Raw genomic sequence first — 22,455 nt, 5'->3', positions numbered from 1 at the left:
TCCCCAATTTTCATTCCTGGGACACTCTTGAGAGTTTACTATGTATCATTATAGACTTATTTTCTATGTACATAGAATATCAAAGGATATAGATATATAGATATTGAATAAATTAGAATTATATATGGAGATAGAAGTATATGGAAATAGAGATGCAGACATAAAAAATATGTTTTTTAATAAAAATTTAATCATACTATACATATCCTACAACTTTTTTTTTTTTTTTTTTACTTAATGCGTCGGGGACAGCAGTCCATACAGTATTCATATATGGGGCTATCTTATTTAAATAGCTGGATTAATATTTCATTGCACGGCTGTATACCATAATTTATTCATTCATAGCCCTACTGATAGATTTTTTTGTTGTTTTCAATTTTTATCACCTACAAATAATGCTACAATGAACATTCTTAAACATCTATATCTTTTTTTTAAGCAATACTGAAGCAAATTTACTTTTTATTTTTTGTTTTGTTTTGTTTTTAAAGTTTTTGTTTAAATGCTAGTTAGTAACATATAGTGTAATGTTAGTTTCAGGTGTAGAGTTTAGTGATTCATTACTTACATATACCCAGTGCTCATCACAAGTGCCCTCCTTAATGCCCATCACCCATTTAGCCCATCTCCCTCCTACCTACGCTCCAGCAACCCTCAGTTTGTTCTCTGTAGTTGAAAGTCTCTTATCATTTGCCTCCCTCTCTTCCCTCTCTTCCCCTATATTCATCAACTTTGTTTCTTAAATTCTCCATATGAATGAAATCATATGGCATTTGTCTTTCTCTGACGGACTTATTTCATTTAGCATAATACACTCTAGCTCCATCCACGTTGCTGCCAATGACAAGATTTCATTCTTTTGCTGGCTGAGTAATATTCGATTGTGTGTGTGTATGGTATGTGTAGATAGATAGATAGATAGATAGATAGATAGATAGATAGATAGATATTTACACCCCACATCTTCTTTATCCGTTCATCAGTCGGGCATTTGGGCTCTGTCCATAATTTGACTATTGTTCATAATGCTGCTATAAACATCAGGGTGCATGTGCCTCTCAAATCAGTATTTTTGTATCCTTTGGGTAAAAAAGTACCTAGTAGTGCAATTGCTGGATCATAGAGTGGTTCTACTTTTAACTTCTTGAGGGCCCTCCATACTGTTTTCCAGAGTGGCTGCACCAGTTTGCATTCCTACCAACAGCGTAAAAGGGCTCCCTTTTCTCCTTTTCTCTGCATCCTCGCCAACATCTGTTGTTTCCTGTGTTGTTAATTTTAGCCATTCTGACAGGTGTAAGGTGGTATCTCATCATGGTTTTGATTTGTATTTCCCTGATGAACATCTATATCCTTAAGCATATGTGAAATATATCCCTTTAGGATACATATCCCACATTTCATTTTCCAGTTGGTAAGATTATATCCTTTTAATAATTTGATAGAAACTGCCAAATTGCCCTCCAACATGCCATATCAATTTACACTCCCACCAACAACAGTTTCCTTTGCTCCTCCACTCTCAAATACTTTATGTTATGAATATTTTAATACTTCCCAATATGCTTGGGCAGAAACATAGTATCTTGTCATTGGTTTGTCTTTCCTTGATCAATAGTTAAGTTTGGCTTATTTTCATATCTTTATTATCACCTTATTTCTTTTTTGTGAACATCCTTGTTCCTATTCTTTGCCATATATTGGGTTGTTTCTTGCTTGTAAGGCTCTTTTTCTATTAAAAATATGTTAAACATGTTGATATTATTTCCTTTATGGTATCTTTTACCATATGGAAATTTAAAATTTTTATGTTATTACATCTGAGAATCTCATGTTTTACGACATGAACTCCTATTTAATATCAAAAATGTCTTACTTTCCATAATAGTAAATGGTAGTAATTGCTTTAGTGTTCATCTTGCTTGTGTAATTCCAATGCCAAGGGGGTCCCTATGAACTCAGGAGTGCTTTTAAATGAATTTGCACATAATTAATCATTAGACAAGCTATATACTTTTTTTGAAAAATAATACCCATATGGTTGAAGATGATTTAGCTAATCTATAGACAATGCCCCCTGTATAGATGGATTCATGGATTCATTTTTAGAACAAGTTTTAGACATAATCTATAATTATTTTGTACATTTAAATCCAATCTTAAAGCACACTCAGGGGGACAAGGTTCTCAAGAATCCTGAAATGGCATCTGGGGCATCAAAATCAGTATTTTTCAGTGCCATTTTAGTGCTGAATGTTTGGGACAGTTTCCGTACTTTAGTTCTTTAAATATTGATTTTCCGTGTACAGTTCTAATAAACAAGAGTAACTGAGGAAGGAAAACAGACTCTGTGAGATTTTCTCACAGAAAAGGCTCAGGGCTCAAAGTCTCAAAGGAATCACCCTTTAAATGGAGAAATAGTCACACCTGAGAGATTCTTCTGCCACTAATAAAGGGGGAAAGGGTAGCTCCTGTTAGGAAGAGACCTTGGACCAATCAAAAAAATAGTAATATTAATAATTATTAGAACAAACACTTATATAGCTAAGTGCTTTACAGACATTACCTCATTTAGAGCAACAATGTGAGTAGTAGGTGCTCTGATTATCCCTCCTTACAGATAAGGAAATCAAGGCACAAAGACTCTAGTGAAACATTGAACAATTGGGTGAACTGCCTATAGAGCCTGACCACTTCTCTCCACAACAGGAAACTTCCTTCATTGCCAATAACACTGGGTTATAGCAGAATAGTCTGTGCAGTTCATGATACTCCATGAAAGGACTGGGACCCAGTGATGATGCTTCAAACACGTGGATTTGGGATAAGGTGGAGTGAGGAGTCCTGTTGCAAAATTATTCCTGGTGGCATCCAGAATGTAAATGTATATCTTGTCTGGGTTAATTAAATAATCAGCTTGCAATCTGGGTTGGAATAACCAGTTGCCTCTCTTTGATTTATTAATTATTTAGTCCAATGAAAGACTTGACAATAATTTTCTGATGTTTTTTTTTATATTCACAAAAGAAGAAAGAAAAAAGTGAATAAACTCCTACAGTCATTTGGGTCTTGAATAGCATAGACAAAATCAATCAGAAAATCAGCTATCTTGACAGTTTCATAGCCAAAAATGTAGCTAAATGATTTACATCTATTTAATTTTCCACGTTATTCAAGCCTTCTCATGGTAATGAGAGCATTAGAACACTCATCTACTCCAGTTATCTCCCGGAATTTTAAAATAGACACCAAGGGGGAAATCAGTACAGAGGGAGACAAAAGAAACGTGCTTATAGAGAGAGTTAGCTAAAAATGGATAGTTCAATGGTTGTGGATATCCACAGTTGAGTCATCACAGGTCATGCCAGTGTATTTAACAAAAGTCCTGTTACTTCTGCCATCTGTATGTGTATCATCAACTGGAGGCTTAAATGGCATGACAGTGATGTAGGACTCTGGTCCTTGACTTGATTTTTACCCAGCTTTCAGAAACACTGCTCTGATCATTGCTGCTGTGTTTAGAGAATAACTTTTCATGGAGTTGGTGTTCAGATCAACATTTAGAATGGAGACCTTAGAAAATAAAAACATTTAAGAAATTATAAAAACGGGGTGCCCAGGTGGCTCAGTTGGTTAAGCTCAGGTCATGATCTTGCGGTTCGTGGGTTCAAGCCCTGCATTGGGTTCTGTGCTGACTGCTCAGAGCCTGGAGCCTGCTTTGGATTCTGTGTCTCCCTCTCTCTCTGCCCCTCCCCACTCATGCTCTGTCTCTCTCTGTCTCTCTCTCTCAAAATTAATAAAAACATAAAAATTATAGAATGGAGACCTTAGAAATATAAGGATTAAGGCACTTGAAGAAGGTCAACAGTAACCATTGAGAATGATGACCCCCGGATTACCACAACCCAAATGATCCTAGTAGCCCAGGAAAGCTGAGTGTTCACCTCCTCCTTTGACTCTGACTCACTTTCTCTCTGGATCTCTCTATTCTTCCTTTCTCTTCTGTTTCTTACTCCAGATTTCTTGTTTCTTCTCCTTCCCCAGATTGGTTTGCGTCCATCCTAATTTGTTTCTTGTTCAATCCTCATACCCTGAAACCAAAATGTATTTTAATTATAACTGTTTTATTAAACAAAGCTTTCTAGTTTCTAAGTATTAAATTTAAATGACTAGAGTGCTATATTCTCTTTTAGGAGCAAGGAAAGCTCTTTTTTATGACCTTTGGTATTCGATCTTTGTTGTTTTCTCCCCCCTCTCTCTCATGAGTCAATGGCACTTTTACAGAAAAACAACACTTTGCCTTTTCCTGATTTATAAAAATATAAGTCACGGAAAGCTGTAAAAAGGCACTATCTGCTTAGCATCAGGGAAAAGATAATTTGGGAGTATCCTTGTTTACTTTCTGAATCTCTAAGGAGCTAGGAGCTATTTTAGAAAGAGCTCTCACCTGTGTTAATTTTTCCCTGTTCGAAGCTCTCTGAGCTGCTGCAGTCGTGGACCTCTGTGGAAACCTCTACACTGTTAGTTCCTACTTTGCACATAATACACCCCAAACCTGAGAAACACACATAAACAAACACACACACACACACACACACACATCATCATCATCATCATCATCATCATCCAGCAGGTACCACCAGGGAGAAAACAATTTTACGTGAGTATTTCTGTTTTATTTCCTTCACCTACTAAGTTTTATGTGGATATTCCAGGAAGAGAAAGCTATTTGTTTATATGTTTCCCATATAATACTTGCATATCATAATTGATGTACAATAATAGTTAATTAAATTACATTTATTACTGGGTGGAGGTTTCCTGCGACAGGGCTCAAGGAGGGTTTTATGAAAAAGGTATTAGAATAAAAAGTCCTTGATAGCTGAAAGCTATGTGTAGAATGACGTGTTGTGCATTCTGAGAGCATTAAACTACATCTGGTGGGGATTGTGAGGTGACTTGGTTGAGATGGAAGGACGGTCTCACTCACATGAGAGTTTAAGGGAGATTAAGGGAGTCTGGAGACCAAACTAGAGGAAAATGAGAAAATACATTAAATGTATGTTTTGTCTACATATTTAGTGAACATATTAAACGTTAATATGTGCCACAAATAAGGTGACTTTCAATAAGGTAAAATTTGACAAAGCTTGGAGTAATTGATCGATAAACACCTGTAGAAGTTTTAGGAGATGCATTATCTTACTATGTTAACAAAGCAATATTGCTGCCCTGGCAGGGATCCTTGGAGAGGTTATCCTGCAGGTGAAGAGGAAGGAAGGTGGGCAGCATTTTGTACCCCTCCACCCCTATTTTAATGAGAAAAAATCCTCTTTTATCTGTTTTACACATTGGGTCCTGTTAAGAGTTAGTTTAGAAACAAGGTTTACCCTTTAGGGAAAAAAAAAAAAGTTTTAAAGTGACTGATTGAGCCCCCTAGTTGCAGAGCCCAGGATAGTGGAGTCACCTGCCCATGTCCAGGTGTTCTGCCTTGGGTGAGGAAACCACGGCATGGCCCACAGAGGGTTTGGAAGGCCCACTGTTGCACTGTGGCCCACAGGTTGCTAATAGATAATTACAGTTAACATTTACTGGATACATATTCTGTACCAGGCGTTATTTCAGTTTTGTACGTATTCTACATTTCAGTATCCTTAGACAACATATTCCATATATTAATATATCACAAACCAGGCTGCCTCTTAAAGTGGATGACAACTTAGAGTCAATGAAGTACAACACGCCACCTAACCCTCACCTTTATGAGGTAACTATTATTTTCACTCATTTTAGAGATGAGAAAACTGAGGCACAAAGAGTTTAGGAAACTTGCCCAAGGTCACACTTGTAAGTGCTAATGTGATCTGCTAAAACACCAAGATTGCTATTGGCAAGGTGGAAAGAGGCCTAAGATGATTCCTGTTAGTACTAGGTATAGACGATTGAATATGGGAACCAGTGACAATAAATCACTGGCATAATATGAAGTTATATGCAACCTGCTAGGAAAAGGAAGCCTAAGACTTATATTTCTGTGTGCTTCTATCGATTCTGCCTTCTCTCACTAATCTTATTCACAATAAAAATCGCCAGCTTTTTAATAAGACAGATGTCAAGAAATGTTCTGCCTTTAAAGGATATATGTTAAGTCCATTAAAACTGATCCTTGCACATAGCAGGGACCTGTTAAATGTTAGTTCCATAACTTTCTTCAGGGGTCAAAAAAACCCCACTTTCTCATGGATCATACTTTTAAAATGTCATACTGGTGGCTGCCACATCTGATGCTAATTTATTTGCCAAATAGGCATTGGAGAATACTGTGGTTAGAGCTTTGACAATTTCAGTTGATTTCTGAACAGATTTGTCATATGTAAAACAATTTTCCTGACTACTCAGGAAATAGGAAAGGCCTTCAAGTAAAGGAGGATCATCTATAACTGTGTCCTGTACGCTCACTGGAATACCATGGAGTAAAGGTGAAGAGAATTAAAAATGAATAGCTCTGATCAGGTGCAGAATGTCCTGATTGTTAGAATGATGAATAAGAACAAGACCCACAGGGGAGCTCAGTATACTTCCGCTTTGTGTGCATGAGGTGGGGAAAATACACGGTTTCCCTGTCACCTAGTGAGAGCAAATGGGCAAATGACGTGAAGGTAGCATACGTCACCTAAGAGGTCTGTGGCTTAGGAACATGCTGAGTCAATTTGCTACTTGAGAATTTACATCACCTTGATGGTGGACTTCCCCAAAAGTGGAATTCTAAGCAACCTCATATCCCTACCTGGGGAGAGCAGAGATTTCCTTTTTCCTCTATCTCTGTGACAGTCCAAATCGCGAGGTGGATACATAGCAGACCCTGTTCCCTCCACCCACATTTTCCTTTACATAACAACAGAAAAAGGGTTTTCCTACAGCTTAGTCACTGGCAGATTAAATAGCATTCTGAAAATAAGGAGGCAAAGTGACAAAACTGCTTTCAAGGAATTTGTTTTCAACCTCTAAGTTGAGGAGTCTTGAATTCATTATTCAGCATTTACCATAAAAATGTACCAATCTGAAAGATAAAATAAGTTGCTACTTAAAACAATAAATAGGAAGCATTACATCATCAGAAAACATTTCTTGAGCCTGTGTGTATTTGGTATTTCTTTAGATGCTATCAGGTCACTGCTCTGTGAAGACACACGGCAACACTTAATGACACACGTGCTTGAGAAAATGAAAGCACGCCGGCCTTTATGTGTGAAAATGACACTAAATACGATCAGACAAATGTGCATTCGAGGTTTGTTTTTCAGTTGCACTGAGGTTTTTTTTCCATGATTTCTATTCACATTTAGTGCTGCCGACCCGTGTTATGATTTTAAGATGATTAGCCAGAGTTAGAAGTATCGTCTTTGTTCACAAAAGGTTTTTTGTCTTCGAGATTTTCATAGGAATTAAAATCATGAGCAAGTGCCTAGCACCATACTATGAAGCTTCAGTAAAAATAATCTGGACTTCCATGAATTTGGGGCTAGGCTAGTAAAACACATGTTAGTGTAAGACACTGGTAGGATATGGAAGTCATGACAATATTAGTTATATCTGAATTAATCTGATAAAATTAGTTGGGTGAATTATTATGAAATAAAAATTTTACCAATTTAACAAGTCGGTGAGGTTCCTTCATTAGGCTTAGCATTAGAATTCATCTTGATACTATTGGGTTAAATTCCTTGGTCATTTTTTTCCCCCTTTTTAGGCAGAAAAACCTCAGATAACTGCCTCCTGCCACAGCATAAAGACTCTGTATGACTGCCTTGCTCACTGCTTTCTCTTCAGGGTCTGGCACAATGCCTGGCACAGAAAGGCACTTAATAAGTATTTGTGACTTGTCTACATTAATGGTTGATTGATTGGCTGATTGAAAGACTTAATTCATTAACTGATTATGGGCATATACAAGACATGTAATTGGATGTAGTAGGAAACCAATCATCTACTCAACCTTGATTCTTGCAAGTAGAATGAGACTTAGCAGGCACCAAAATGAGAGAGGCCACCTATGCTTAACCTAAGCATCGCAAAAAGCAGATAACTCAGGTTCTAGAAAACAGATGGTGACTTCCCTGCAGTGATAGCCACCCAAGAAAGCATGAAGGTGTAGCCTAGATAAGACAGTTTCCATTTGTGAAACAGAAGCATTTGTTAACACAGAAGCGGTCACTTGAACAGAAAGCTAGGCAAATGCCTTGAGCCGTTAAAAAAAAAAATTTCCTTCAGAAAAGCATTTCTTTTGATGATAACTTTAAAAAATAATTTATGTAGTTTCTTTTTCAGTAGCCGTGCTCGATCTGTATCGTGCAGCATTATTAGCATTTGTTAACAACAGAAGTGGTAAGGAAATTACTCACCACAATTGTTAGATTGGGTTATTAGAGGCAAAGAGAGAAGAGTGGCCTTCAGGAGTACTCAGTTCAAATCGCTATAGTCAGCAGAGGTGTGGGCCATAGTGGGGGAGGATGTGAGAATGGAGGAGGGAATTGGCTTGCCTCAGTTTCTGGTGAAGCATTAAAATTTGTAATGCAAGCCACTTAGCTTGCAAATGCAATTGGTTTCTTTTGTTCTAGAAGAGAAAGGTTGCTGGGGAATAAATTCAGATGAGGAAGGAATAAATACGGCTCTAAACTTTCTTTGAGTTTGTATTTCATGAAAGCCTCACTTATAGAAGTAAGGTGATGGCTCAGGAAAGTAGTATGTGTACTTTTTTTGTTTGTTTGAGACTGGAAAATTAGATTGTATCAATCTTTTCTCAAGAATGATTTGGTGCCATGGATTAGGTCTCCAGTGACAAATTTGCATGTCTCATGTGCCTTGGTCTCTGTGTGTCTGCATAATGAAGGCATCTTTGTTCATTCAAAATTCATTCATAAAAAATTCATTCATTCAACAAGTATTTATTGAACATCAACTAGTCATACTTTGTCCTCTCTCTTTTCTGTGTGTGAAAAAATAGAATCCAACTGTTTTTCATTGCACACAACTTGCAAATGTTTTAGCAGGGATTTCCTAGCATATATAGTACTTTTGTGAAAATGAAAAACAAAAACAAAAACAGCTCCCTCTCTGTGCAAAAGAATTATTTTCAAAAGTCCCTGTTCCTCTGAGTGGAGGAAGCCCTATGCCCTAGCTGAGAGGAGTGCATTCTGGATTTCAGCCCCTAGCTGGGCACCATTTTGCAGTACACAAAAGTCATACCTATATGTAGAAGCTAGTCTTAGGTAAAGCCTTACTGGGTTTTGTCCAATTTTTGATGATTTGGACCAAGTGTAAGGAGAGTTCCTTCAATCTATGTTAGACAAAGAATCTCTATACCAAAGACTCTGGTCTCACTTGTTCATCCACCAAATGAGGAAGTTAGACTAGATCCCTAAAATATGCATTTTGGTTATATAGTAGGGGGGACAAGAGCATGGGCTTCAGAGTCAGACTACTTGAGTTTGAATTCTGGCTATATTATTTAAGAGCAATTTGATCTTGGAGAATCTCTTTGACCCTCAGTTTCATTTGTAAAATGGAGGTATAGTGCCTAGTACCTAGTTCATAGAGTTATTATGAGAATTAAATGTGATATAGCATGTGAACACTTGGTCCAATATCTGGAGTAAGTATTCAAGAATCATTAGCCATTACGATGATGATGATGATGATGATGATGATGATGATGATGGTGATGATGTCGACGATGACAGTGTGATTCCACATCTCAAGAAAATGAAGGGCAGCCAATCCCATCTTTTGCCTAACAGAGTTCTAGCATCAGTAATCTCACTAACACTTGTTTATCCACATTTTCCACTCAGCCAATTATAACACTTTCTGGGTCACTAAGGTAAATAAGGACTTTCATTTTGTAAGCCTTGATAAGGCTACTGCCCTCTATCATCTAATACTACTGTAATATCCCTATAGACACTTGCTATCTTTCTAGGAGAGAGTCAAGTAGCAGGCAGTTTTGCCTGAATCAAATAATTTGTGTTTGATTCCCAAAAGCAGCCTCTAGAGATTCTTAAGAATAATCCATCAAGCAGAGGAATTCATGAAACACCAAAGAAGGACAGTGTATCAACCATTACTGTATAACCAACAGCCCTAAAACATAGTGGCTAAAAGCAACCACCATTTATTATTTCTCATGAGTCTGTGGGATGACTTAATAGATCTGCTGATCTGGGATAGACTTAACTCATCTTGGCTGGGCTCACTCAAGTGTCTGTAGTCAAGAGCATATTGAGCTTGGCCTGGACACTAAGTTCTCCTTACATGGCTCCCGTATCCCTCCAGCCTAGGCATATTTTGATGATGGTGGCAGGCATCCAAAAGAGAAAGGAAATAACAAGTCTTTTTTTTAAGTCTCTGCTCTGTCAAGTTTACTACTATCTCATTAGCCAAAGCAAGTCACATGACCAAGTTCAGAATCAGCATGGAAGGATACCACCAAAGCATATGGATAGAGCGGGGCATGAAAACTGGGGCCACAAGTACAATCTACCACACACAGTAAATACTAGTTTTAAAGATTTCTAGCTTATACATTTATCTAGTAGTCAGCTTCGTTTTAATATTCAGTCACACACACACACACACACACACACACACACACACACACACATATTCATATACTTTTTCTTGCTTTATTCACAAGAAATGTCTTGAAAAGCAGTACAAAATCCAGAAAAAGAAAATCCAGACAAAGAACAGAAAGCTTTAACGTTTGAATGTTAAAGATTGAGCAAAATCTTAAGTTCTCTTCATGAACTTCCTCTAATTTGTTCTTTTAGAAATCAGTTAGCAAAATCCTTCTAAGGCAAATAAAAAATAAAAAGGTAGGGTGAATTTATCCCTGCTAGGGTAAAACTGAAACATTGGATTATGCAGTATAGAAGACTGTCTTAGGCTAGACTAGCCTTGAAAAGGGGAGCCTAGCTCGACTAGCCTGTGGAAAGAGGAAGCCTAATCTAGCTTCTCTTTTTCATAACAATTAGGTGTTTTAGCTCCATAGAAGCCACTCAGAAAGAGCAGACAAGCACCCATCAAATAGCTGGTTCCAACTGGCTTGCAAAATCCTAGTTACTATAACCTGCACGTCCTCCAAAGTATATAAGCTGCCTGTTAGAATTCTCATTTGGATCTTTGCTTTAGGATCTGCAAAAATACTCTCAAAATTGGCACATATACCTCCTAATTTAGTTTATACCTCCAAATTCTGTCATAGCAACACAATGGCTCAGACCCTTAAATAAACCTCCACATAATTTAAAGACACCATGTGGTCTGCTGTCCTCTAACTTATTAACCAAACCAGTTTAATATTCTCTCATAGGACCTAGTTTCCAACAATATCGTCATTTTGTTCCCTGTTTTTCTCTAGACCTTGCAGCTCTTTGCCACATCTTCTCTTAAATGTGGTGACTGGGCTGCCCAGGGTATGATAAATGGGGACAGTTCCCAGGCCCTACACCTTGTGTGTCCCCACCCCACCCCAACTGCACCGCATGCACATTATAATGACAGGTGGCTAGGAAATGACTCAGGAGGTGGAGTGTGGAGGAACAAGAGGAGATTTCCAGCACAAGTGTAGAAAAACACTTGAAGGTTTCATATATAAGTGTACTCCATCAATAAACTCATCCTTCCTCATCACAGCAGATAGTAGCAGAATCCTTCCTTTTTACCACGGACTCTTTAGGATGCAGGTAACTAATTAAGATTCCTATCTCCTTCCAAGTTCATCTTTATTTTTTTTATCTTTATTTTTGAGAGAGACAGAGACAGACAGAGTGCGAGTGGGGGAGGAAGAGAGAGAGAGGGAGACACAGAATCCCAAGCAGGCTCCAGGCTCTGAGCTATCAGCACAGAGCCCGAAAGGGGAGCTCAAACTCCCCAACCGTGACATCATGACCTGAGCCGAAGTTGGATGCTTAACCAATTGAGCCACCCAGGCGCCCCCCGAGTTTATCTTTATTTATTTACTGTAATAAAAGGTCATCTAAACTAAAAACCAGCCCCAAATGATGTGATTTACCCTCACCTGTCTGCACCAACCATTGTTAGTAACCACCATTGTGGGTTATCACTGATAAGTGACCCCAGGTACCCAAAATCTATAACTCTAAAAATGGTAAACAAAAAAAACACCACCCCAAACTCTAGCTTTTATAAGTCATTCTTCTAACCATGCAGCCTGATAAGTGTTTCTCTTCTGATCAGTCCTCTTATGCTCACTATATTCATTTTGAACTACTACAATCCCTGGTCTTTTCCCCCTTGTGCCTTTCCTTGTTTTTTTTTTTCTTAACTACTCAGATCCTACCATTTTCTCACAAAAGTAGCAGAAATGGATTGACTGAGTGCATAAAGAAGAGAGTTATCTCTACAGGACCTGCTTTACATACTTGCCTCTTCCTTGTGGAGCATTATGTGAGACAAGTCCTACAGGATCCATTCTGGGAACTGTGGCCTAACTTGTAAAGGCATATCCCCAGCACAGACCTCAAGCATCTCTCCCAAGGGAAGCAGCTGAATAGAACAAGCCTCCCTCATTCAGGTTTTCCACCTAGTCATTGAGTCCCAGCAGGCTAACTTCAGTGGCCACCACTCAGAGGCAAATGGGGAGATAACATAAAATACCCTTAAAGTTCTCTTTGTTAGTAATCTAGCACACAAGTAGGCATTTCTCCCACTGATTTTCCGAATCTAGAGTTTAGGATCATTCATTCAGTCAACAAAGATTTGAATGCATATTTGGTACCAGGCAAATAGACCAAGAATGCCAGCCCTCATGGAGATTATATTCAGATGGGTGGAAACAGATAATGAACAGAGATAATAGCACAAAATGTAAGGCACAGATAATTGCTTAAGAGAGAAACAGTAGAGGAAGATAGGGAATGTGGGGGGCGGTAAGAGGTACTGTTTTTCATAGTGTACACAAAGAAAGTCTTAGGAATGAAAAAGTGAGGAAGTAAGCCATGTGAATATCTGCCAGAAGAACATCCCAGGCAGAAGGAATAGCCAGTGGAGATGTAAAGTAAGCAGTTAGATGTACAAATTTTGGAGTTTGAGAGAGAGTTCAGGCTTGGAAATATAAATTTGGAGTGATTAGCATGCATGTGGTGTTTAAGCTGAGGAGCTGGTTGAGATCACCAAAGGAGTTAGTGTAGATGAAGAAAAGAGGAGGTGTGAGAATTAAGCCTCAAAGTTTAAACTTTGGAATGATGAGGACCAATCAGCAAAGGAAAGTGAAGAAGAATGCCCACTGATGAAGGAGAAAAACTCAGAGTGGAAGCCAAATGAAGAAAGAAAGAGGAAGTGATCTACCCAACAAAATGCTGATAGATGAAGTAAGCTGTAGGCTGCAAACTGACCTGGATATAGCTGTGGGAGAAGTCATTGGTGAACTTAAAAAGGACTATTTCAGTGAGTTGGTAAGGACAAAAACTGGGTTTAAGAGAGAATGGGAAGTGGGGCATCTGGATGACTTAGTCAGTTAAGCATCCGACTCTTGATATTGGGTCAGGTCATGATCTCACTGCCTTTAGATCGAGCCCCACGTTGGGCTCCACACTGACAGCACAGAACATGCTTGTGATTCTCTCTCTCCCTTTCTCTCTGCCCCTCCTCTGTGCACACACACTCTGTCAACATAAAAAAATAAACTTAAAAAAATAAAATTTCTTTTAAAAAAAGAGAATGGGAGGCAAGAAAATAGAGTCAGTGGGAAGAGATCATTATTTCAAAGAGTTTTGCTGTAAAGGGGAGCAGGGAAATGAAATTGTAGGAAGAGAGGGGTGAACAGTCAAAACTATTTTTACGATGGTAATAATAGTAGTCTGTTTTTATGCTAATGGAAATGATCTACTAGAAATGAGAAAATTGATGATAATGGAGGTGGGGGAAAACTTGCTGCAGGGATGTCCTTGAGTGATTGAGTGAAGGTGGGATCTAGTGCCCAAGTGGAGGGCTTACCCTTAGGAACACAAACTGTTTGTCCAGTGTAACAGGAGAGAAAGCTGAGTATATGGACACAGGTATAGCTAGGTAGGTAGATAGAGTGGTGAGAGTATGAAGAAGACCTCTTCTTCTTTTTTTTCTTAATTTTTGATTTTTTAAAAATTTCTTTTGAGAGAGAGAAGGAGAGCACAAGCAGGGGAGGGGCAGAGAGAAGGAGAGACAGAATCCCAAGCAGACTCCGCAGCATCAGTGCAGAGCCTGATGTGGGACTCAAACTCACAAACTGCAAGATCATGACCTGAGCCAAGATCAAGAGTTGGACACTTAACCGACTGTGCCACTCAGGCACCCTGAAGAAGTTCTCTTCTGGGGCGCCTGGGTGGCGCAGTTGGTTAAGCATACGACTTCAGCCAGGTCACGATCTCCGGTCCGTGAGTTTGAGCCCCGCGTCAGGCTATGGGCTGATGGCTCGGAGCCTGGAGCCTGTTTCCGATTGTGTCTCCCTCTCTCTCTGCCCCTCCCCCGTTCATGCTCTGTCTCTCTCTGTCCCAAAAATAAATAAAAAAACGTTGAAAAAAAAATTAAAAAAAAGAAGTTCTCTTCTGATTGTCTCTATTTCCTCAGAAAAAAAATGGCAGCAAGGTCATTAGCTGAGAATGCAGATGGGGAAGGAGGAAATGGAAGAGAGGATAAGATATGAAATAATCATATGAGAGTGAGAGAGAGTGAATGGGGGAATTTTGTGCGATTATCGGGTAGCTCTGTGGCCCATTTGCGGTTGATGGTTATGCATTTTTAGTGAGACCAGTTCACATAGAGGCATGTTTCTCTCCAGCCAAGCTCAGTTGTGTGCATGTGAGCACATAATAATAGGTGTAGAGATGGATTTAACCATGGTTGTACTTTTGCTACATGAAGACGGAGTGAGAAAGGGGATAATAATGATGATGGATAGGAGGCAAGTGATGACATGAAGATGGAGTAGGGGACAATCCAAAGTTAGTAGGGTCAATAAGTTGCAGGTGGTGACATGGAGGATAGTTGGTGTCGGGGCACTAAAGAGAATCAGCTGGAAAGACAGGAGGTGGTGGTCAGAAGTGGGATGCTTGGAATTGAGGTTATAAAGGGATTAACGTGATCGATAATGACAAGGTCTAGTAGGATATGACCATGGAAGTGAGTGGCAGAGAAATTATCTTTGACGATCTTAGGCAAGATCTTTGAAAGACATGAGGTCAAGGAACTGACAGGCCAGAATATCAGAAGCATTATCTATGTGAACATTTAAATCACCAAGAATTGTCAGGAGCAATGTTGAAGGAAGTGACAGTTAGCTAAGGATTAAAATTTCAAGGAATGAGGGAAAGGGACCTGGGATATGTTTTTGAGGGGAGCAGGGGCGGATAACACACAGAAACAAGGAAACTAGTGGTATGGGCCTTATGGCATGCAATTCAATGCAGGTGTTTTGTTTTTAGGGTGGAGGAAGCAAGAGTAATCTGGAATTAGCAATAAGGAGCAAGTCATTTGCCATCTTGTTTTCTTTCCTCTTCATCTCTTGCATCTCCTATAATATATCCTTCCAGTTAGGTATTTTAGAGGCATATTGCTTCTTGACTTTCTTTACTCAAATGTTTTTTCTTATTGTGGTCATTTAATGCCCTAGGGATCTAATGCTTGGCACTGACTGAACATTAGAATCACCTGATGAGATTTTTGAACATTCCAATGTGTACACACAGGCCGTTTGAGCTATACTGATTTAATTTTTCTGGGGTGGGGCCCAGGCATCTATAGTGTTTAAAGTTCTCTAGGTGATTCTAATGGACAGACAAGTTAAGAACCACTGCCCTAGGGAAAAATGTGAAAAGGTTTGAGTGTTTGTAGGCATATACATTTTTATAGAGAATGGTCCATGGTTTTCATCACATCCTTGAAAATATTCCTGACTCAAGAAGATTAACACGAAGCCCCTTATTTTTCTAATGAGAAAACGTAAACTTCATTGATTTTTAAAAATCTTTTACATTAAAGATGGAGATGGGACTTGAGAAAAGAGAGAAATGTGGGAAGAAACATACCAATCTATGTAAAATGATGGTGTCTGTTCCGAAACATCAGCAGGAATTTGCAACATCCATGAAGTGGAATCCATGAGGCTAGCCCACTACACTGTACATCCAAGATGATCTCTGCACTTCCTTCCTGCCCTCTAAAAATGCGAAATGTACCTAGGTAACTGACGCTGGGGCTCTCTCACAGATGGTTTCTGCGTAGGAGTGTTGCACACGCCAGGCTCACTTAGCACCTGCGTTTTATGATGTGAAAACTGCACATCCCTCATATGAGCATCACCTCAAATTGTATAATTTTTTCTCACAAAGTGGAAAAAAGAAGTTTCAGAATATGCATTCAACTTCTTCTGGCCTGCTAAAGGAACAAGATGGGTCAAGAATGAGGTCACAATGTTGGGGAGCTCTGGAGGCAGAAGCCCTCTCTGAGGCTGTGATGTACTTTGCTTGCTGTGTCCACACTCTTATTGTCCCTTCACTGCTGCAGCAGGGCCAGTCATCAGTGCACTTAATTTTGTGAATTTACTCACATATTAATATGCTTGCCAATATTAACTTGATGGTTCTGGTTCCTTCACCACAGGCCTTAAATCTTTGACAGGGAAGACAGGAATGTCTTGGAATCCTGTACTTTAATTATAATCATAATCTTTTCTTAGCCATCATTTATCTATTCAATTGGGATTCTGAGATGCCCAAACCAAGCTATGACATTTCTAAGCAGTTAGCAAAAGGATGATAGGGAACTATTTATAACTTGTTAGAAAAGAAAGATGCTGGTGAAAGTAGTGGCCAAAAGAAATTCCTAAATATATGTTCCCTGGCCATGAAATTGCCCATCTCTAGCCTAGTGAGCATTAACGCCTGCTTGTCCCCACACATATTAGGGGGGAAAGATTGGCAGATAGAACATGTCCATGGATGCACTGGGTAAAAGTGCAAGTGGCTTCTCCTTCTTCCCTCTTTTCTCTCCCTTTCTTCCTACGATTGGCCCTTTTCTCTTTCTGCTTGTAGTCCTCTATACCAACCTCACATGCACAATTGACTCCTACCCCCACATGTCATCCACTGACTCATGCTCTCATAGTCACCCACACAGTTGCTCACTGTGTGCTCCTTTCATGTCCGTTTCTGTCCAGATGCCTTGGTTTTTTAGCTTTTGCCTGGTTCTCATCAGGAGAATCCTACAGGTCTGTAGGCCTTTGGAGTCCAAAGCAGCTAAACCAGCCACAGGTTGACCTGTGACTCTCCCCACTCCTCCAGTATTTAGATCAACTTTTGGAGGAGTCAGTGATAACACGCATAAATCTAGAGAAATAAGCACAATGTCTCTAGAGTAAAGGCTGCAAATTAGCAGCCCTTAGAGGACTCTGATCAGTGTTCTCTTTAGTCTACAAAGGATCTTAAAAATATTGTTAGGGCCATGTTATCTTTAGCAAAAATATTAAGTGAACATTTTAAGTTAGAAGATATTATAACTTTCATGTAACAGAGTCTACATTCCAGCCAGGCAATCATTGGTTACAGTTGATTCACTCTATGCCCCTTAGACAGGGTTTAAGTTTTCCAGTTTCCCCCCACCACCCCTCATCCATCCCAACCTCCTGCCTCTTCACTCATTTATGGTACTTGTCCAGCTCATGGAGGCCTTTGTGCTGGGCATCTTCTCTACAAATACCACAAATGGAATCCAACCCAGGAAAACAAGATCCCAAACCCAAAAAGATAAACCACCCTGGTGGTTGTGAAAACTGAAAAAGAAGACCTGCCCCTGGCTCTTTGGGCATCTGCTTTGGGAACAAAAGAGCATCTGCTTTAGAAACAAACACTCCTAGGTCTAAGTCCAAGCTCAACTACTTGCTAATAGTTTAACTTTGGATGAGTCACTTAGCTGCTACAAACTTAAGTTTTCTTTTTTATCAAATTGAGGTGTTGGTTGAAACATTACTGTGAAACAATTTATGTGATAAAATACCTAACACATTAAATGCTAGCTGCTATTAATATCTACTTACCCTCTCCATTCTGGCCCATACACATTCTTGAGTACTAATGAGTACACATGAACAGTACTTATGAACATGTCAGCAGGGGAGAAAGGGTGATGCCAACAATATTGGCCAGTGATGATGAAGCCAAACAAGAGTATTCCTGAGATTTCTGGGATGCCCACAGAGAGTTAGATGGGCAGAAGCTCTTATCATAGTACCTACAAGCAGGACCCTAAAATTCATCAAATGTTTTGTATCTCTGCTATGCTGATAGACCAGGAGAGAGAGGCCAGGGATCTGAACTACAACAATGATAGAAGAGAAGGAAAGAAAGGGACATATTTAAGAAAACTGTAAGAATTAAAATTGATTGATATGTAAGGATTACATTGATTCTGTACTCTGTCAACTTTACTAGTTGTAATTACATTTCCCAGAATTTCCTTCTCTGTACAGTTCTGGGTCAAGGGTGGTCACACAAGGCATTTGGCCATGGTTTGGAAGGTGGAAGTGAAACAGCAGCAATCACATTGTCACTGATCTGCTGACTCACCTGAGCAGCACCTGGCCCATACCTTGTCTAGCTATTGCCCATATCTTCCTACCACCTCTCCAAATACTGGGCTGGGCATACAAACAGCTGTCAGACTTATGGTAACAGCTTTTCCTGCTGGTCTTCAGGATTAGATGCAGTGAGAGAGACATGAGTTCCAATGTTTCCTTGTGGATTCTAGTTTATTTTTGGATTCTAGTTTTTCCTCACTCTTTTCCACGTATGTCCAGCTCTCCTTCCTGACTGCCAGCCCTCCTGACCAAGAGTGACCCCAGGCCCACCATCAGATGGTTCACTGGGATTCACAGAGGCAGTTGCCACAAAGAGCCAACAACCTTCCATGGACTTCAACATCAGCCTTCATAGTTGCATTCCAGCAGCTCATTAGTGATTTTTCTCTGATCCTTTCTTGTCTTTATTTCCTATAATTGCATGATATATAATTCCTACAATGAATTCCTTAGTCCTTAATTTCCACAGTGGTTCTGTTTCTTCAATGGAACCTTGACCAAAATGGGGAATAAGGGAAGAAAATGATGGAAGATTTCCAGGTCACTAGCTTGGAAGATAAACTAGATGAATGTATGTGAAGAATGTCCAAAAGACAGCTAATGACATACATCTAAAGCTCTTGGAAAGACTCCCCTAATGGCTCTCAAAAGAATGGAAGAAGCATTAGATTAATCTAGAGAACCCAGGTCTCTAGGGAAGCTCTCATTCCCAATTCAGGACTCACTTGCATCAAGGCTTCCATCTCTAAATCAGATTTATCTACTTCACTACTCTGGCTGTGCATACTCTAAATTTTCTTTTTTTACATTTATTTATTTTTGAGAGACAGAGAGAGAGAGAGAGAGAGAGAGGACACAAGTTAGGGGCTGGGAGGGCAGAGAGAGAATGAGACACAGAATCCAAAGCAGGCTCCAGGCTCTGAGCTGTCAGCACAGAGCCCAATGCAGGGCTCGAACTCACAAACTGAGAGATCATGACCTGAGCCATAGTCAGATGCCCAACCAACTGAGCCACCCAGGCACCCCTGGTTGTGCATATTCTAGAGATGAATCTGTCTTTGGGCATATCAGATACTATCCTTAGAGAAGTAATGGCCATACTATTCAACATATATCTATCAATATAATTTCTTTATAATCCACTTTTATTGGCTTGGTATTTTTATTTTTCTTTCTATATACCAAGCATACACAGCCCTAACAATTCTGATAGATTGAGGAGATTTGCATATCAGGATAACTTTGTGACCTTAAGGAGACTAAATTTGATTATGCATTTTGGGAGAAGAGGCTGCATTGGAAGGAAATTCTCACCATCCTGATATTGCTTTTCTTGAAAGTAGAGAAAATTATGAAGAAGAAATATACAGTTTATTTTCAGGATCCATTTTCAAGGCATATCATGATGGTCTCCATAATTTTCTCCTACTGCTCATTAATTATGCTGTCTACCACATTTATACTCTTCTATGGTGGGAAAGAGAGGGAGGTTTGAGATATGTGAAAGAAAGAGCAACTCTGAACTTGGTCTAATCTCTAATTTAGAACTGGATTTGAGGCATAACTCACAATCACTGTGTGTTTAAAGGTATTTTTTTCTGACTGGATGGGAATGACCTTATAGTTTATGAGCATTTTCTAAATATGCAAGATAACATAACTTTGTTCCTAGAATATTAAAAAGTTGTTTAATCAGCTGGTTGTTATCTGAGAATCAAAATTGTTTTTTTATATCTAGGGGAAATCTATAAAGTAGGTGGAGTAGTAGTTCACCTCCACTACTACAGTCTTGCCCAAGCCTACATCATCTCGGTATGGAGCATTACAAGAGACTCCTATGTGCTATACCTGCTTCTACCCTCCCCTCACAACACTCAGTAGCCAGGGGGATTCTTTTAAATATGTCAGATGATGTCATTCCTATGTTCAAACTCCCCAGTGGTTGGGTTTTCCCTTAGGATAAGTGGTACATCTTTGCAATGGTCCAAAAGACCCCACATGATCTGCTGCCCCTTAGATCTCTGACTCTCACTCTGCTCCAAATACACTGGCCTCCTGGCTATCTCTTCAGAATGCAGGAATACAGCCTCCCAAGGGCCTTTGCATTAGTTGTTCCCTTTGTTTGGAACATTTGGCCAACTTCCTCACTTCTTCAAGATTTTGTACAAATCTTACCTTCTCCATGAAGTTACCCTGACAGCTTTATTACATAGCAAACTGCCACCTGCCACCTCACTTCTGACCCTCCTTATTTTTCTGTTGTAATGATCACTTTCTAATATCCTATATAATTTACTAATATTATATGTTTATTATTTATTCTCTGTATTCTCCCACTAGAATGTAAGCTCCATCCAATGGGCAGGTCTTTGGTTTTTTGTGCCTTGATGCAAACAAAATACCAAGAACTGTGGTACATAGTGGGGGCCCAAAAAATAGTTGGAGAGTTGAGGTGAATGCTTACACTAGATAGATACTATTATATATATTCATAATCAGAAACAAATATGCATAAAAATATGAAAAAACTTGGTTGTAGAAGGTGTTGGTCACATATGACGTGATATAAATCAGAGTTAATGTGCTTACAGCTTTTGGGTCCAGATGTGATGCATGTTATTCAATTCCACAGCAATATCACAGCCACCTGTTGTCCTAACAATCATAGAAACAGCTATCTCAAAATATGAGAAGAGGCAAACAAAGCATGTTTTATAAGGAATACTCAAATACTCACATGTGAAATCACTTACCCCTTGTGTAACATTTAAGGACATGGAATTTCCAATAATTGAGATATTTTAGACTTTAATACCTATTGCATGCTTTCTGTGCCTTAACTCCTATTATCCTTCCACAAGCCATCAGGTAGATATTATCATTTTGCAAATGAGGAAACTGAGATACAGAAATGCTATGTGACATCCTCAAGTGTCATACAGATAGCAAATGAATTCATCTGTACCAGGCTACCTCCTGAGACTGGTTTCTGTGGCGAACATACATATGAACAAAAAATTGCAAGGAATTTTTGTTTTCTTTTTTCAAAAAAATTTTAATGTTTATTTATTTTTGAGAGAGAGAGTGGGGGCGGGGTGGGGGCAGAGAGAAGGAGGGAGACACAGAATCCAAAGCAGGCTCCAGGCTCCAAGCTATCAGCACAGAGCCCAACACGGGGCTCAAACTCATGAACTGTGAGATCATGACCTAAGCCAAAGTTGGTCACTTAACCGACTGAGCCACCCAGGAGCCCCAGGAATTTTTGTTTTCTTATTTGCAGTTGCGACATGGACACTCTCACTCTGTCTCCCCCACTCTTTCCCTCTAAAAGAGGATTCTTTGCTTTCAGGGATGGTTCCTGAGCTCTGCTTTGTTGTAGGAATACAAATACTGAGAGGATAGGAAAGCTGAAAAGACAAAGGTTAATAGAGATTCCCCATAATAAAATTCTGATCAATGAAGAGAGTGACAAAAGACTACTCAGCTTGAGTTTATGGTACACCGTTTTGAAAAGATCTTGAAGACAAATTTTGGAACTAATTTGGTATCAAGGCAATATAGAGGATAAGATGGGGAAATGAGATTTTAAAGAAATTTAGCTAAGTATTCTGAAAGTAGTCCCCCCCTCCAGCACATTCAGGAGAGACTGTTGTAAAGGATTAAATAGTGTGTATCTACTTTTCAGTTGCCAGACAGCTGTTTCTTTGAATAAAAGTCTACATGGGATTGGATCACAAATTAGCTTGTTTGTATGGATTATGTTTTGAAAAGAAAGAAAGTGGATAATTAGCTCTATCATCACCGAAGTTTGAAATCATAAAATACTC

At 39.2% G+C, this 22,455-nt stretch overlaps 1 long non-coding RNA gene across 3 annotated transcripts in view; it reads left to right on the top strand.

The window, feature by feature from the left end:
- Positions 1-22,455, top strand: part of LOC131507112 (uncharacterized) — a 111,668-nt gene that overhangs the window by 76,766 nt on the left and 12,447 nt on the right. For 2 of the 3 annotated variants that reach the window (XR_009259336.1, XR_009259335.1), the window contains 2 exons: positions 16,036-16,236; positions 18,848-19,042. The exons of the other annotated variant lie outside the window; for it this stretch is intronic. This is a non-coding gene — a long non-coding RNA (uncharacterized LOC131507112). Of the gene's footprint in view, positions 1-16,035; positions 16,237-18,847; positions 19,043-22,455 lie in introns of those variants that run through there. 3 annotated transcript variants of the gene reach the window in all.

This window comes from Neofelis nebulosa, chromosome 3, assembly GCF_028018385.1.
Source record: "Neofelis nebulosa isolate mNeoNeb1 chromosome 3, mNeoNeb1.pri, whole genome shotgun sequence".
Taxonomy (NCBI): Eukaryota; Metazoa; Chordata; class Mammalia; order Carnivora; family Felidae; genus Neofelis; species Neofelis nebulosa.
Note: the sequence above shows the minus strand (reverse complement) of the source record. Positions and strands in the feature narration are given on the sequence as shown.